The sequence below is a fragment of the Gorilla gorilla genome, chromosome 7, assembly GCF_029281585.2.
Source record: "Gorilla gorilla gorilla isolate KB3781 chromosome 7, NHGRI_mGorGor1-v2.1_pri, whole genome shotgun sequence".
Lineage (NCBI taxonomy): Eukaryota > Metazoa > Chordata > Mammalia > Primates > Hominidae > Gorilla > Gorilla gorilla.
In genome coordinates, this window is record NC_073231.2 from 56,676,104 (window position 1) to 56,690,263 (window position 14,160).

Here is a 14,160-nt window from a genome sequence, read left to right on the forward strand (position 1 = left end):
TGCTCTATCTATAATGCTGCATAAGACTATCGCCTCTTCTTTCCAAATACCTGAAGAACAGACAAAGTCTGGGGTCTTCCCTGTAGGAATCCTACTGGACAATATTTCTAATACCGACCATTCAACCAAATCAAACTCCTTTTCTTCCGTCAGAATCATTTAAAAATTCAGTCAAAATAATTGAACTAGAATCTTCAAAGGACAACATTCTAAAGTCTTTGAAGGTTTTATAGGACAGAAACAATTTCATTTTAAAGGCAAAAGATTCAGTGAAAGAGAAAGTATAGAAGAATCCTCACAGCAACAGTACTCAACTAAAAATAAGCAGCAGAGATTCAGCCATGTGGAAGAGTTTCTACCTTACAAATCCTTAAGGGTTTGAATAAGAAAGCTTAGAATAATAGCTGTGTGTGGCGCAGTGGAGGAAGTAACACAGCGTATGGTTGGGTTAGGATGTGTCCAGTCAAGTTGTTGTTCCTTTCCTCTGTCAGAGAAACAGGATTCTTGAGCTGTAGAAGGAAAAAAAAAAAGCTGGTTATATTTCTGTGCAGTACTGACGATGCTTATAATTCTTTGTTCCTAATATATAGAGGCACAATGCTGCTAAGAGCCATGGGCTTTAGAACTAGCAGAGCCGGGTTTAAATCCAAGCATAGCAACTGTGTGGTCTTGCTTGGGCTTCCAGCTCTGAATTTCAGCTTCTTTCCTTGTGAAATAAAAATGGTAATGCCTGTCCACCTTTCAGGGCAGATATAAGTAGTAAATGATACACTAAGCATGGGGAAAAGCATAGCACAACATCAGGTATCTGCTAGATATTCAACATATGTTAGCTTTTTTCTTTCCTTTTTTAAAACACACTTTAAGACTTGGGCATTTCTTAATTTTCTGCATTATCAAGTTCAAAGCATTCCCTTTGTTTATCCATGTTTTTCCCTTACTTCACCCGTTTATCATCACTTGATACATATTTACTTGTTTGTTCTCTACTTTCTGCCATTAGAACACTAGCTACAAGAGGTCAGGAACTTTGTTCAATGCCGAATCTTCACCACTGAAAAATATGCCTATCACTTTGTGAGCGCTCAAGAGATATTTGTTGAAATAAAGAATAAATGGCTTATAAATTTGTTTCATTTAAAGCTGTTTCAAGCATTTCTTACTAAAATAGTCGACAACAACACACCCAACTATTTGTAAATAATACGTACAAGAATAGTTATCCTGATATATGCGTTTACAGCTCCATACAAAATTAATAGTGCCCTGAACATAATCAACATTTAATCAATATTTGTGAAACATTTAGTAATAAGCTTCTTATTCAACCAATATATATGCATGAGCATGTCTTGAGATGGCAGAAAAGCATCATTCCTCATTTTTGTCCAGAGAAATTAGTGCTCTTTGTGGAGATAAAATACTACAACCATATATTGCCTAATTACATATATTCATAATTTACCATAACAAGTACTGCAGGAGTCTTGTGAAATACAATAACCTGAAATTGAGTTGTCATGCATGCATGTACATACCTGCAAATATAATGTTATAAATGTATAGGTGTGTTATGTGCAAATATGTGTATGCGCTTGTTAAGTGGATCCTTGCCGTCTATTTGTTGAATAATTCATTAACATAGTCACATATGTGTATATAAAACAAGCTATAAAAATGTTTAGACATTGTGGAATAATATCATAAATGCTGGGGTAAATGCTATATGCCAAATGTCACTGGAATGAATTATGAGGGAAAAAGAACGCTGAAGTTTGATCAAAATATTAGATAAACCATGTGAAATAAGCTTAAAAGAAGAAATGCTGTCTATCATGTTTTTATTTACCATCCTATTAATGTAATTTTTTGCCATAGGTAAGAGAAAGAGAGACAGAGGCAGAGAAACAGGGAGGAATGAAAAACATTTCCCGAAAAAAATTCTTAATAGATTTGTGTTGTCATTCAAAATGAAAACCTATGAGCATGCTCCCCTTAGCTATGGGTCTTTGGAAAACGGGAAACAGGGAGTGAGAAGTTCTGCTTGTAGAGAGAACATGGCCAACCTCCCTCCCCCACAACCCCAGCACTTCAACTCCTGCCAGGCAGGAACTAGAATCTTTTGTAGAACACTATTATAGTATTAGAAAGTAACACAATCATGAAGGAGAGAAGAAAGGCTTGATGTACATCGCCTTGTGACTCTAAAAGGCCCCCTGTGCCGAATATCCGAATATCGCGGCAGCGCGGAGTCGAAGGAAAGGCCTGCCCAGCTCAACTGTCAGGCCTAAGAGCAGCTCTGAAGCTGGTGAGGAAAAGCATTCCTCCCCCAAAAGCTTTTATTTATTTTACTTTTTAAAGATGGTACAAGAGATAATGCAGCACATTTGTGTAATTTCATCCTGAAGCTTGACACTGTCGATCGCTAAGGGCTCTCAGATCTCACACGTGCATGTCTCAGTTCTCATCCCACCCGCTTCAGGGGAGACTCACGCTTCTCTTGTGAAATGTGCTTGAGAGGTTATCATGGGCATTGGCAGAGGAGGGTAGTATTGATAGATAATTCAGACCTATAAGTGTGCGTGTGCGCGCGCACATACACAAACACACACACACACTCCATACACAAGCTTAGAAGCTTCTCCTCCTCTTGCTCTATCTCTTATCTCATGTAACTCCAACCCCACATCACCTTATCCTGGCCCCCTAATCTTCCTCCCGCCCCCACCCGCCCCCCGGAGAACAGACTGACATCTTCCAACTTGATATGTTACCTCCTCAGTAAGGAAACAGGAAAAATCCAATAAAATAATATCTAACATCCTGTAACACTGACACTGCCTCCCCGACAATATCTCCTTCCCCCCATACACACATATACATGCAGACACCCAATTTTTTGCCCCACCTTACAATGAAATTCTGGCTGTTTCCTAGGCCTTTGCAGATGCTCAGGTCCAGTACATCTGAAATCTACGAGCTGACGGTAAAATAAATACTAGATGTGCAAAGGAGCCAGAAGGAACCATTGCCTTTTCCCAGACCAGAATCAGGGAGAACAAGCACGTGATTCCTTCCCCATAACAGGTCTGTGAAAATTATGCCTAAAATGGGGAGGTAGAAGAGGGGCAAGAAAAGGTTAAAGAAAAATGGACAACCATAAAAAGATTTATAATTTACTTTTAAAATAAATCAGCAAAGGGAGGCCCAATCTGCCATTTACTCCAAGGGCTCTGGGATTCCACACTGAATAATGTGCCATGGCCCATTTTGATCTGTACTGAAATTAACAATCAGTCCTCCACTTTATGAAATATTATCTTTGTTAGCCTTACCACTAACAAAAATACACTTCCAATTTTTCACATCCACACACTACATCTATTAAAGCAATCTGGGAAATTAGTTTGAGATAAACTGTACAGCAATTTTATTCATAGCTTCCCTGTATCTCACACTGTTAATCTGCATCACAGCTCACTAAATAGTGCCTAATGTTTATTGCATTTAACTGAATGTATACGATTCTGAGGGTACGCCAGGGACCGATTATCATAATTATACATGTTTCTATGGAAACCCACAAGTCTATCAGTTTTGATTCATTATATTGTTATACCTTCTAGCACTTTCTAATTATTAGGTGCCCATAAAAAGTCTCAGTCTTGCTGTTACTATAGAAATGAGCTATAGACAGGCCTCAATTGTTAACCCTTAAAGAACCAAAATATATAGACTCAGACAGTTGGTAAGCTCGTCATGAAACTGAAATAGCTAATAATTTTACCTATTACTTAAATTTATAATTGATTTGCTGTTATTAATTTCTGAAACTCTTTCACTTAGACAACTCATGAATGATTGCCTCAGATTTTATAAAATTGCCCCGACTTTGAGGTTCCCTATCCCTGATATACACCCTCAGGTATGATAAAAGATACACAAAAACTAATGCAACACTGAATTAGTGAGCACAAAGTGCAAAATGAAAAGTCTTTCAGGACCGATTCCTTATTTCATAGATAAAGACACATTTGCTGGTGTAAACATAGAATTATATGTTAACTGATAAAACAGATAAATCAGAATATAATAGTGAGAACTCAAATGCACTGAGAGTCTTTAAATCAAGCATCTAAAATTGCTTCAGAGCAATATGGCTATTTAAGTATAATTTAATATTGCTGCTTAAATTGCAATTTGTAATTTAATATTTTCATTTTACTTTTTCTTCTACATTCACTAACAGAATCCCGTGAAAATTGAAAGGGACCAAGCAGTTTCATTGTCTCTCTAACCCTCCTGCTATTATAGTTTTCAATTAGAAGTGCCTTTTAATTTAGATCAGGAAAGCTCTCCTAAAGTGACAGCTCGCCCTTCACACTGCATATCTATTTATTTCGGAAGTCAACACACTATTCAATAACCTGAGAACAGCCCTGATTGCTATGCTAATAGTATTCAGAAATATGTCGACACCGATCGAAACAAGTAAACTAAGGCTAATTCATAAAGTGAATAATAAAAGGCAGAGGAAAGCCTTTCATACTTACTACTTCAGCTGGAATCTTAAGCTTACAAATTTAATTTTTTCTCCTCCCTTAGGGAAATGAACGCTATGTGATAACCAAACTGAAATTAGATTTTACCTAATATTACAGCCTAGCCTATTTGACGCGGCTTGTTTTATTATATAAAGCTGCAGTGGGAAGCAGCAGAGACAATGACCGTATATGTTAATGCCTGTGTGAGCTGGGAGATGCTTGCTCCAGCCGCAGCTTTCTTTAGCTCAAAGCTAAATGCATTTTGCTTTTCGAGGTTGGGGGAGGAGAGGGAAAGCCACAGAATTTTAAATGTATGCCCACATTAAAAAACAACAGCACATGTTAGGTAACCATTTTTTTCATATTACAGCCCAAACCACCAACATCCATAGCAACTCCCCACCAATTAGGAATAAATCAAATTGTATAAGCAACAAAAGATACAGACATTTGCATGTTTAAGTTCAAACTCTTTAAAAAAAAAAAAACAGAGAACGGATCAAAGCCTTTTGTTCACAGCTCTTATGTAGCTGTTAGCATTAGAGAAAAGTAGATTTACTACTAAATAGGAAATTTAAAGTAGATTAAGAGTAAATTGAGTTAGATACTTTTAAAAACCCATTCATCAGTACATGCATATATTATTGCATATATGTGTACAGCCTGGAAATTAATTATATTTATTTCACATTAAAATTAGTCTCCTCCCCATATTCAGACATTGGTTATTCAAAATAATTCAACTACATCTACTTTTTTTACTTAACCATAAAAATTAAACTAAACTTCAACAATAAACATTGTATTTTTCACCTTGTTTATGCTTTCACTCCCATAATTATCAATTAGTTTTTCAACCCAATTCACCAACCTTTTTTAAAAATCTCTAAAGCCTATTCCTACATTTACAACTAGGCAGATATATACATAGGTTGATAAACTCTAACAAAATATATAAGTAAGCAGAAAATACACTAATATTTCTAGACGAGTAAAAGAACTGTATGAGGAGAATAATGCTACTAGGGCCAAAATTTCATACACTTGATAAATAAGCCCTAAAAGTGACAATAAAAGATTCTGAAAGCAAGTGGAACCTGGCGTGTGCTTTTAGAGAATACCTAAAGATCACTGTTACGTTAGTGAATCTTCGGGGGCTTATATGGGGGTCATATGTTAGGGTCACAAGGGTGATTAGGCAAAGAAAGCAGAGAAAGTAAAGCGTTCAAGCAGCAGGCATATTACCACCTGGGATTTCATTTATTTCCTAGAGATAGAGTCAAGGTAGGTCCCTGCATGGCAAAACTATGAATTAATTATATTCTGCCCCCACCCAGTGAGCATTAAGTGCTCAGATTCTCTTTTTGGGTGGTGGGGGAAAGATGACTTATCATTCACGGTTGGATGTTAAAATCCCAGAGGAGAGAACCAGTAAAAGCAGCTCCTAGTGACAAAAATCCAGTAGCTGTACCATGACTATCCATCAAACTGAAATGTTTTAGGATTCATATTTATTTGCACCACTTTGCCACTGAGGAAAATGTCTAGTCAACTAGCGAACGTCTAAATTCTTGCTTTTTGATTCTTATAGGAACGGTGAAAAGACATCAGTGAGTTGTGATTTCCTTCAGCAGCGAACGGATTCCTTTGAGAAGGCTGGTCAGTGGCACAGGCGGCTCACAGACCCACACGGCAGGCCTTGGGCATTGTACTAACCCCATGGGTCATTTCTGCAGACCAGTGCTGGCCAGGCCTGGCTTCCCCTCCTTGAGTGTCAAGGGTGAAGTGAGAAGATAACGTTGTCTCTGAGGTTTGTTATTCAGGGACCCTTGGGCAATGGGTCTTTTTCCAGTTTAATTACTGGAAATCGGGAAAAGATATAGATGGCTTTCTCCCCTGTTAGGAAATAGCCTAATGGTTACAGAGTAGAGTCAGATAAAAGAAAATGGATTCTGCACCAACTGAAGGAGAGCGTTCTGAGGAGAAAAGTACAAGAAGAGAAAGAAGAGAAGACTCAGCTTAGCAGCAGCCACAAACAACAACAACAAAAAATCTCAACCTACTTGATTCCTTCTAATCCCCTTCTTTGCTGATTTTCTTCCTTGTACATTTAACATAGGCAAATGTGTGCCTTTTAACTGTCAATTCCCATGTCTATATAAGCACTATGATTCGGGGCAGAACTGGGCTGCAAAAATTAAGACAATAAAAGAGCTTCTCCCATAGTAGATAAAATATGATTACCATACAAGAAGAGATCAAAGCATTTTAATGTGTTTATTTTTCACAGGCCCTATGTGTCATTTCATTAAAATACTGTAATGCTTATGCTTGAGTAACACAAAAATTCAGGCACCTTAGTTTTTCTATTTACACATATAAAGAAAGAATATAGTTTCTCTCTCTCTGTCTCTCTTACTGTATCAGTGTATCAGCAAAACACTCATTATTACTCGCTCTGAAAAATAGTCATTTAAAGAAGCTATTTGGCAATACTTATAATTTATATTAGTTTTTATGCTACTTGGATTTTAAAAACAAGAAATAGCCAGTATCCACAAATGTTTATTTACGTCTTGCTGATAGGAAGAATTCCTTGGATAGTCCACCTATAGCATATATGGCACACATGTGTTCCCTGCTGGCAAGGGGCTTATCTTCTCTTCCAAGGACAGTGCATGGGTACCCAACCGTTAAATAGACAAGGTGTATTGATCAATAGATTAAGGAGTTTGAATATTATTCCATTATTCCATTGTTAATAGAAAGTCATTAACAATATTTTTATTGGGAGATGTAGATTACACTTTGAGGAAAAGCAACTTGGAAGTCATGTGCCAGAGCCTAAAATGAGGAAAGCCTTTGGCTAAGAAATTAGTTAGAGACTATTACACTACTACAGGCAGGAGGTTTATACCACATTGTTCACAGTGACAGGAAAAAAGAAATGAGCATAATGAAAAAGAAATAAATTGAACACAGTTTGTGAGGAGAAATGAAGAGTCTAAATAAACAAGGAAAAGTCATAAATGGAATAATGAGGCATTGTGGAAATGTGTTTTGGGGGTAAGAGAACTAGCTTGACTTTCAACACATTGCTTGAGATGATAGTAAAATCCAGTAGGTAGTAAGACTGAAGATCCAAAAATTATCTTGAGAGAAGTCATTAATTTTTATTTTCATGGTCATACATGTAGTTATTGTTCTGTTTTTCAGTGAGCAAATAGGTGAATGGATATGAATGAATGAAAAGAACTGAACTGTAGATGTGCTAAGGTATTTGACACCACGAGAATGAATAAATTCTGCAAGAAAATGTGAAAAGAGAAAAATGTATAAATAAGAATTGAATCTTATGATTTTTGTCCATCTATGGGCAAGGGAAGGAGTAAAATAAGGAAAAAAGGAAATGGGAGGAGTCACAAAAATGAAAGTAGAACAAAGACCATAGGATGTCAAAGAAAGATAAAAATTGAATATAGCCTAAGATGGGTATTAAAGCTGAAAGAAGTTCTGGTGGCATTAAGAGAGAGAGAGAGAGAGAGAGAGTGTGTGTGTGTGTGTGTGTGTGTGTGTGTGTGTGTGTTTGTGTGTGTGTGTGTGTAAAATAAAAGAAAAATGATGCAAGTTTAAAAAAATAAGGGACAACACTGTCAAAAGACATATTAAATGTTCTACTGTGAGAAGCATTAGTTGATGCAGCAAAGCCCAGAAGAGAGGGATAAGGAGAGGAAGTCAGGAGTGTCCCAGAAGGACTTTAGACCTGGAAATGGGGAACCTCTTCTTCTGAAAAGGAAAGAAGAGAAAATAGATGATGATCCAGATATATTTTGAGGTTTGAAGAGGGTATATACCCAAATATATAAGTAGGGAAGAAGAAATGCACGCCAGATGGTTTCAAACTAAGGGAAAAAATGGGTGGATGAAGCAGACTTTAAAGAACTAACTAAATGAGGCCAAAAGGGGAAATTAGGATTGAAAAGTGAAGTGGCAGGGACCTAATATTGCTCATGTGAACAATAATCGCCAGAATTTTTACTCCTTAGTAAAGCTTTCATCTACAAGCCATAGAAGACTGTCAAATAGGAATAGTGAAGCAAACAGAACTGTCAGCCAAAAAAAAAAAAAAAACGAACATCTTAAAACTCAATTCAATTAAAAATATATTTCTTGAGTGTTGATTGCATGCCAGGCACTATATGAGCTATTAGCAAGGAAATTTTAATGGACTTCTAGAACCTGGAAGCATGCAAAAAATACAATTTTAAAACATTCGTGCTAATTTTTTAAAACTATAAAAATGAACACCCTCTAAAAAGGATGACTCAAGGTGGCATGCACCTGACCTCAGATGATCCCTCTATTTTTTCTTTATTAGCTTTTTGAAAGAATTCTACATTTCCAGCAAAGAAAAAAGGAGAAAAAGAAAATTTGAAAGTGGAGGATCAGATAAATTAAGATTCTACTACTAATAATGCTATTGTGTCACCAAAAGCCAGAGAGATATTGTGTAGGCCTATTACTGGCTTATTTCCCTCTTTCACTAACCCCAGTGACTGTAGGTTTTCTTATGACCTGCGACAAAGCTTCAACAGGGAACACACTGAAATGCTATTCTACAATAGTTAACATATAAAAATGCCCACTGCATTATGAACAGCTCCACATCATCTCATTTAATCTATTGTATCAGTAATACTCAAGACAGATATTACTATCATCTCCATTTTTTACATTTATTTTATTTTATCATTTTTTGATACAGAGTCCGGCTCTGTTGCCCAGGCTGCAGTACGGTGGCATGATCTTTGCTCACTGCAACCTCCACCTCCCAAGTTCAAGAGATTCTCATGCCTCAGCCTCCCAAATAGCTGGGATTACAGATGTGTGCCACTGTGCTTGGCTATTTTTATTTTTATTTTTATTTTTGTATTTTTAGTAGAGATGGGGTTTCTCCGTGTTGTCCATGCTGGTCTTGAACTCCTGGCATCAAGTGATCCACCTGCCTCAGCCTCCCAAAGTGCTGGGATTACAGTCATGAGCCACCATGCCCAGCCTCATCTCCATTTTACAGGTGAAAAACTGATGTAAGAAAGGCTGTATAACTGACTAAGATGACTAAACCAGTAAGTGCTCAAGCACAGATTCAAACATAGCTTCATCTTTTTCCAAAGCCTGGAATTTTTCTCCCTAAACTAGTGGCACCCAATCTTGGTTGCATATTAGAATAATGTAGAGAAGTTTCAAAACGTATCAATGTCTGGGTCTCATCACAGACCAATTAAGCCAGAATGTGTGTACATGTGGAGCTGGCATCTGTATGTTTAATAATCTTCCTAAGTGATCCTAATATGTAGTTATGACTGAGTTTCACTTTTTTTACACCAAGCTCCTATATTTCAGTCCTCTTTTCTTCCCTCTGTTTTTGTCTGACTTCCTCAAAGTCAGTCTGTTTCTTTTTTTTTTTAACCAATGTTTTCTCTGGACAAGAAGAGCAAAAACTATATCTTAGGGATCGTACATTTTTAAATTCCTGATTTCTCATCCATAATTATCCATTTTAGCTGAGAGTTTATGATTCTGTGATTGGTATTTATAAAATGTCTTTTATTTTAAATCTAAGTTGAGTTATATATATGTTTATTATAAACATAATATTCATTATTCTTAGAAAACACTGATAATATACCCACTATTTATTAAGCACTGTTCTAGGAGCTAAAGACATGGTGGGGGAAAGGTAACACAGGCTATTAAAAAGTCAGGATTTCAATTCACCCTTTTAAGCCTAGTTTCAGTCCTCTTTCTACTCCCCTACACTGATACAAAGTATATTTATAAACCTGTAGTAAATAAAAAATTACTACAGGAAGGTTTCTATCATCCTGGGGTTGCCTAGGCAAACATGAAGTACATACAGTAAGTATTCTGTGATTTCAAGGGCACAATAAGACACCATTTAATCCAAAACATTTTCCTACTTATCTGTCTATTCTAATTTTCTTCCAATATAAAGCCTGAAATTCCCACTGCTGTTTTAAAAGACATCAAATATAAAATGATGATGCTTCGGCAGAAATTACTATCACCAGTTACAGAATACCTATTAAGAGGAGCTTAAGTAAATTAGCTTTTTCCTACCAAGAAGTCTAAAGACAGGTGGCCATTGACATTGGTTCAGAGGCTCACATATGTCAGAGCCAGTATCTCTGTAATTCTCATGAGCAGTGACAAGATGGCTGCTGCAGCATCATCCCTTACATCTGCATCCAAGGCAAGATAAAAGAAAAATGAGTGTCCAGCTATGTTAAGAAAGAAAAACCTACCCTGAAACTCCAGTTTATTTCTGCTTGTATCAAATGTAAACTGTGCTACATGGTCATTCCTAGCTGCAAGAGAGACTTAGAAATGGTGTTTTTAGCTTTTGTTCCAACTTTAGAATTAGGCACAGGAGAATAAGTTCATAATGGTTATTTGGTTAGACAACTTATAGGCTCTAAGTCACACCATCTTTAGAACCCATGTTCAAAATGTACTGTACTTGTGAGGTGAATCCTAAGGGTTTATAGCCTTACCCTGTCTGTTTGGATTAGTTTATTAAACAAGCTGAATGTTTTTTTGGAAAGCACAGATCTTCCCAATGAAGGAAACCAGGAGTTTTTAGACAAAATGTCAAAGGTCAATTGTAGCTCTATGTACTGGAAGCACCAAAAAAGTATGAGGATTTCAGTTCTTATGATGGGGAGTAAGGGAGGTAGCTGCTCAAAAATAAAGGAGCTCCAAAGAAAAGGGCTGCCACTAGATTGTGGAAACATGAAGACACAGTTTGGATGGAAGTTTTCCCTCTCTCCATGGAAAACCACTTCTAATATGGTAAAAATCACTTTATCTTGTAATGGTTTTATTGAGATATAATTTAAATACCATACAATTCACATATTTAAAGTGTACATTTCAATGATTTTTTAGCATATTCATGGACATATGCAAACATTTCCACAGCCAATTTAGGAACATTGTCATCATCTCAAAAGGGAACCCTGTACCCTTGAGCTATCACCTTTATATCCCCACCAACCCCTCCTAAGCTGGGGGGATATAAAGTCCTAAGTAACCACCAATCTACTTTCTATCTCTATAAATTTGCCTATTCTGGATATTTCATATAAATGAAGTCATACAATATGTGGCCTTTTGGGTCTAACTTCTTTCATTTGGTACAATGTTTTCAAGGTTCATCCATGTGGTAACACACATCATTACTTCATTTCTTTATATGGTTGAATAATATTCCGTTATGTGAATACCCTACACTTTGTTTATTTGTTCATTAGTTGATGGACATTTGGGTTGTTTCTGCCTTTTGGCTATTGTGAATAATGCTGCCATAAACATTTGCATACAAGTTTTTGTGTGGACATATGTTTTTATTTCTCTTGAGAATATATCTAGGAATGGAATTTATAAGTCATATGGTAATCTTATGTTAACCATTTAAGAAATTGTCAGAGTGTTTTCTATAGTGGCTGTACCATTTTACACTTTCATAGCCATATATAAGAGTTCTGATTTCTCTGCATTCTTGACAACACTTGTTATCTGACTTTTTTATTCTACCCAACCTACTGGGTGTAAAATGATATCTCATTGTGGCTTTCATTTGCATTTCTCTGTTTACTAATGCTGTCAAGGGTCTTTTCATGTGTTTATTGGTCATTTTTACATATTCTTTGAATAAATGTCTATTCAGATCCTTTGTCTGTTATTATTTGGGTTATTTGTCTTTTTATTAGTAAGTTGTAAGTTTTCTTTGTATATTATAATTACAAGTCTCTTATTAGATATATGATTTTAAAATATTTTACCCATTCTGTGGGTTTTCTTTTCACTTTATTTCTAGCTTCCTTTGAAGTACAAACATTTTTCAATTTTATTGATGTCCACTTTATCTGTTGTTTTTATTTTGTTGTTCACACTTTCGGTGTCATATCCAAAAAAAAAATTGCCAAATCTAAATAAACCACTATAAATAAACCATTATATTTTATTCTGCGAGAGTTTTATGATTTAGCTCTTACATTTAGGTTTTATATTTATTTTGAATTAACTTTTGTATATGGTGTGAGGTAATGGTCTTTTATTTTCAGGTGTCTATCCATTTGTTGAGAACACTGTTTTTTGCCCATTGAATGGCCTTGCTACCCTTCTTGAAAATCAGTTGAGTGCAAATATGTCAGTTTATTTCTGAACTCACAATTCTATTTCATCACTCTATATGTCTATCATTGTGCCAGTTCCACGTTGTCTTGATTACTATTGCTTTGTAATTAAGTCTTGAAATCAGAAAGTATGAGTTCTCCAACTTTTTCAGACAATTTTTTTTTCAAGATTGTGTCACCATTTTGAGTTCCTTGCAATTTCATATGAGTTTTAGAATTGGTCTGACAATTTCTATAAGGAAGACAGCTGGGATTCCGATAACCATTGCCTTGTATCTGTAGGTCAATTTGGAGAGCATTGCTATCTTAAAAATACTAAGTCTTCTGATCCATAAACTGCTTCTAATATTGTAAAATACACTTTTACTGTCTCTTAGCTTTATTTAACCTATTTTCACTTTATCAGTCATGTGTGAAAGAGGAGTATAATAGGGAAATAGAGAATTTAAGTATAGTGGTATGGAGAACAGAACCCTAGTTAAAAAAACAGAACATGGTGCCTGTAAGTAAATTCAAGTAGAACAGTTCCCTGTAAGATCAATCTTTTTTGTTTTGGGAGAAATCCTTAAGGCCCCATTCCAGTGCCTCATTTGGGGTCATCTCTTTTTTCCACATGCTGCAGCCCCTGGGCTCCCTTCCTTTTTACTGCTGTGGCTGCCATGGCAACGGTTCACATAGGCTGGAAGAGAGAAGATGAGGCCTCTCTGGAGCCATCATTAGTGGTACTCTGGCCAGCAGGGGGTGCCAAGAAGGGCAGTCACTCCCACCTTCTATTTGTAACTATTCACCCCCCACACACACCCACACCCCCCATTTCCAGGTGAAAGCCCAGGACCTGAAACTGACTGAGAGGTGGCATGTGTGCTGTTGCAAGAAGGAGACCATGAGCTCTCTGGAGAGGTTTGTAGGAATTTGTGAGGATTTTGCTAGGAATTCATGTCAGAACACGATTTATAAGTGATTACCTTGTAGATAGCAAAACTTCTTATTTTCACTATACAATAATTAATTTTTACATTTTCTGCACTAAAAAGATCCACACATGTTAGCTTCTCCTCTCCTGCTGCACAGTGCATTGAACATCCTAGGGATGTAATAAATGTTTATAAAGATGAGTTTTAATGCCTTGTCTCTAGATGCTGAAGCAAGTCCTGTTTCCATTCAGGGTACATCAGTGGATCACTGCCCCCCCATTCCTTTCCCAGTACAATAGTATGAATTTCAAGAGGACATGAGGTGCATATTTCACCATTCTATTTCATGCATGCACCAGAATATTTTTCTTTATACACATGGGCAGACAAGCAGCTATTAATTAAAATGTGATACCAAATACACTATAGAAGAACTTTGGAGGACAAGGTAGTGGCCTCCTGTCATTCTCCTAGAATAACACT

At 36.4% G+C, this 14,160-nt stretch overlaps 1 long non-coding RNA gene across 1 annotated transcript in view; it reads right to left on the minus strand.

Moving 5' to 3' along the window:
- LOC129524038 (uncharacterized) overlaps positions 1-4,681 on the minus strand; it is a 39,230-nt gene extending 34,549 nt beyond the window's left edge. Inside the window, exons 1-2 of the long non-coding RNA XR_008667681.1 lie at positions 4,554-4,681; positions 360-509 (exon numbers count right to left, since the gene is read on the minus strand). This is a non-coding gene — a long non-coding RNA (uncharacterized lncRNA). The remainder of the gene's footprint in view (positions 1-359; positions 510-4,553) is intronic.
- Positions 4,682-14,160: the final 9,479 nt, after the last annotated feature.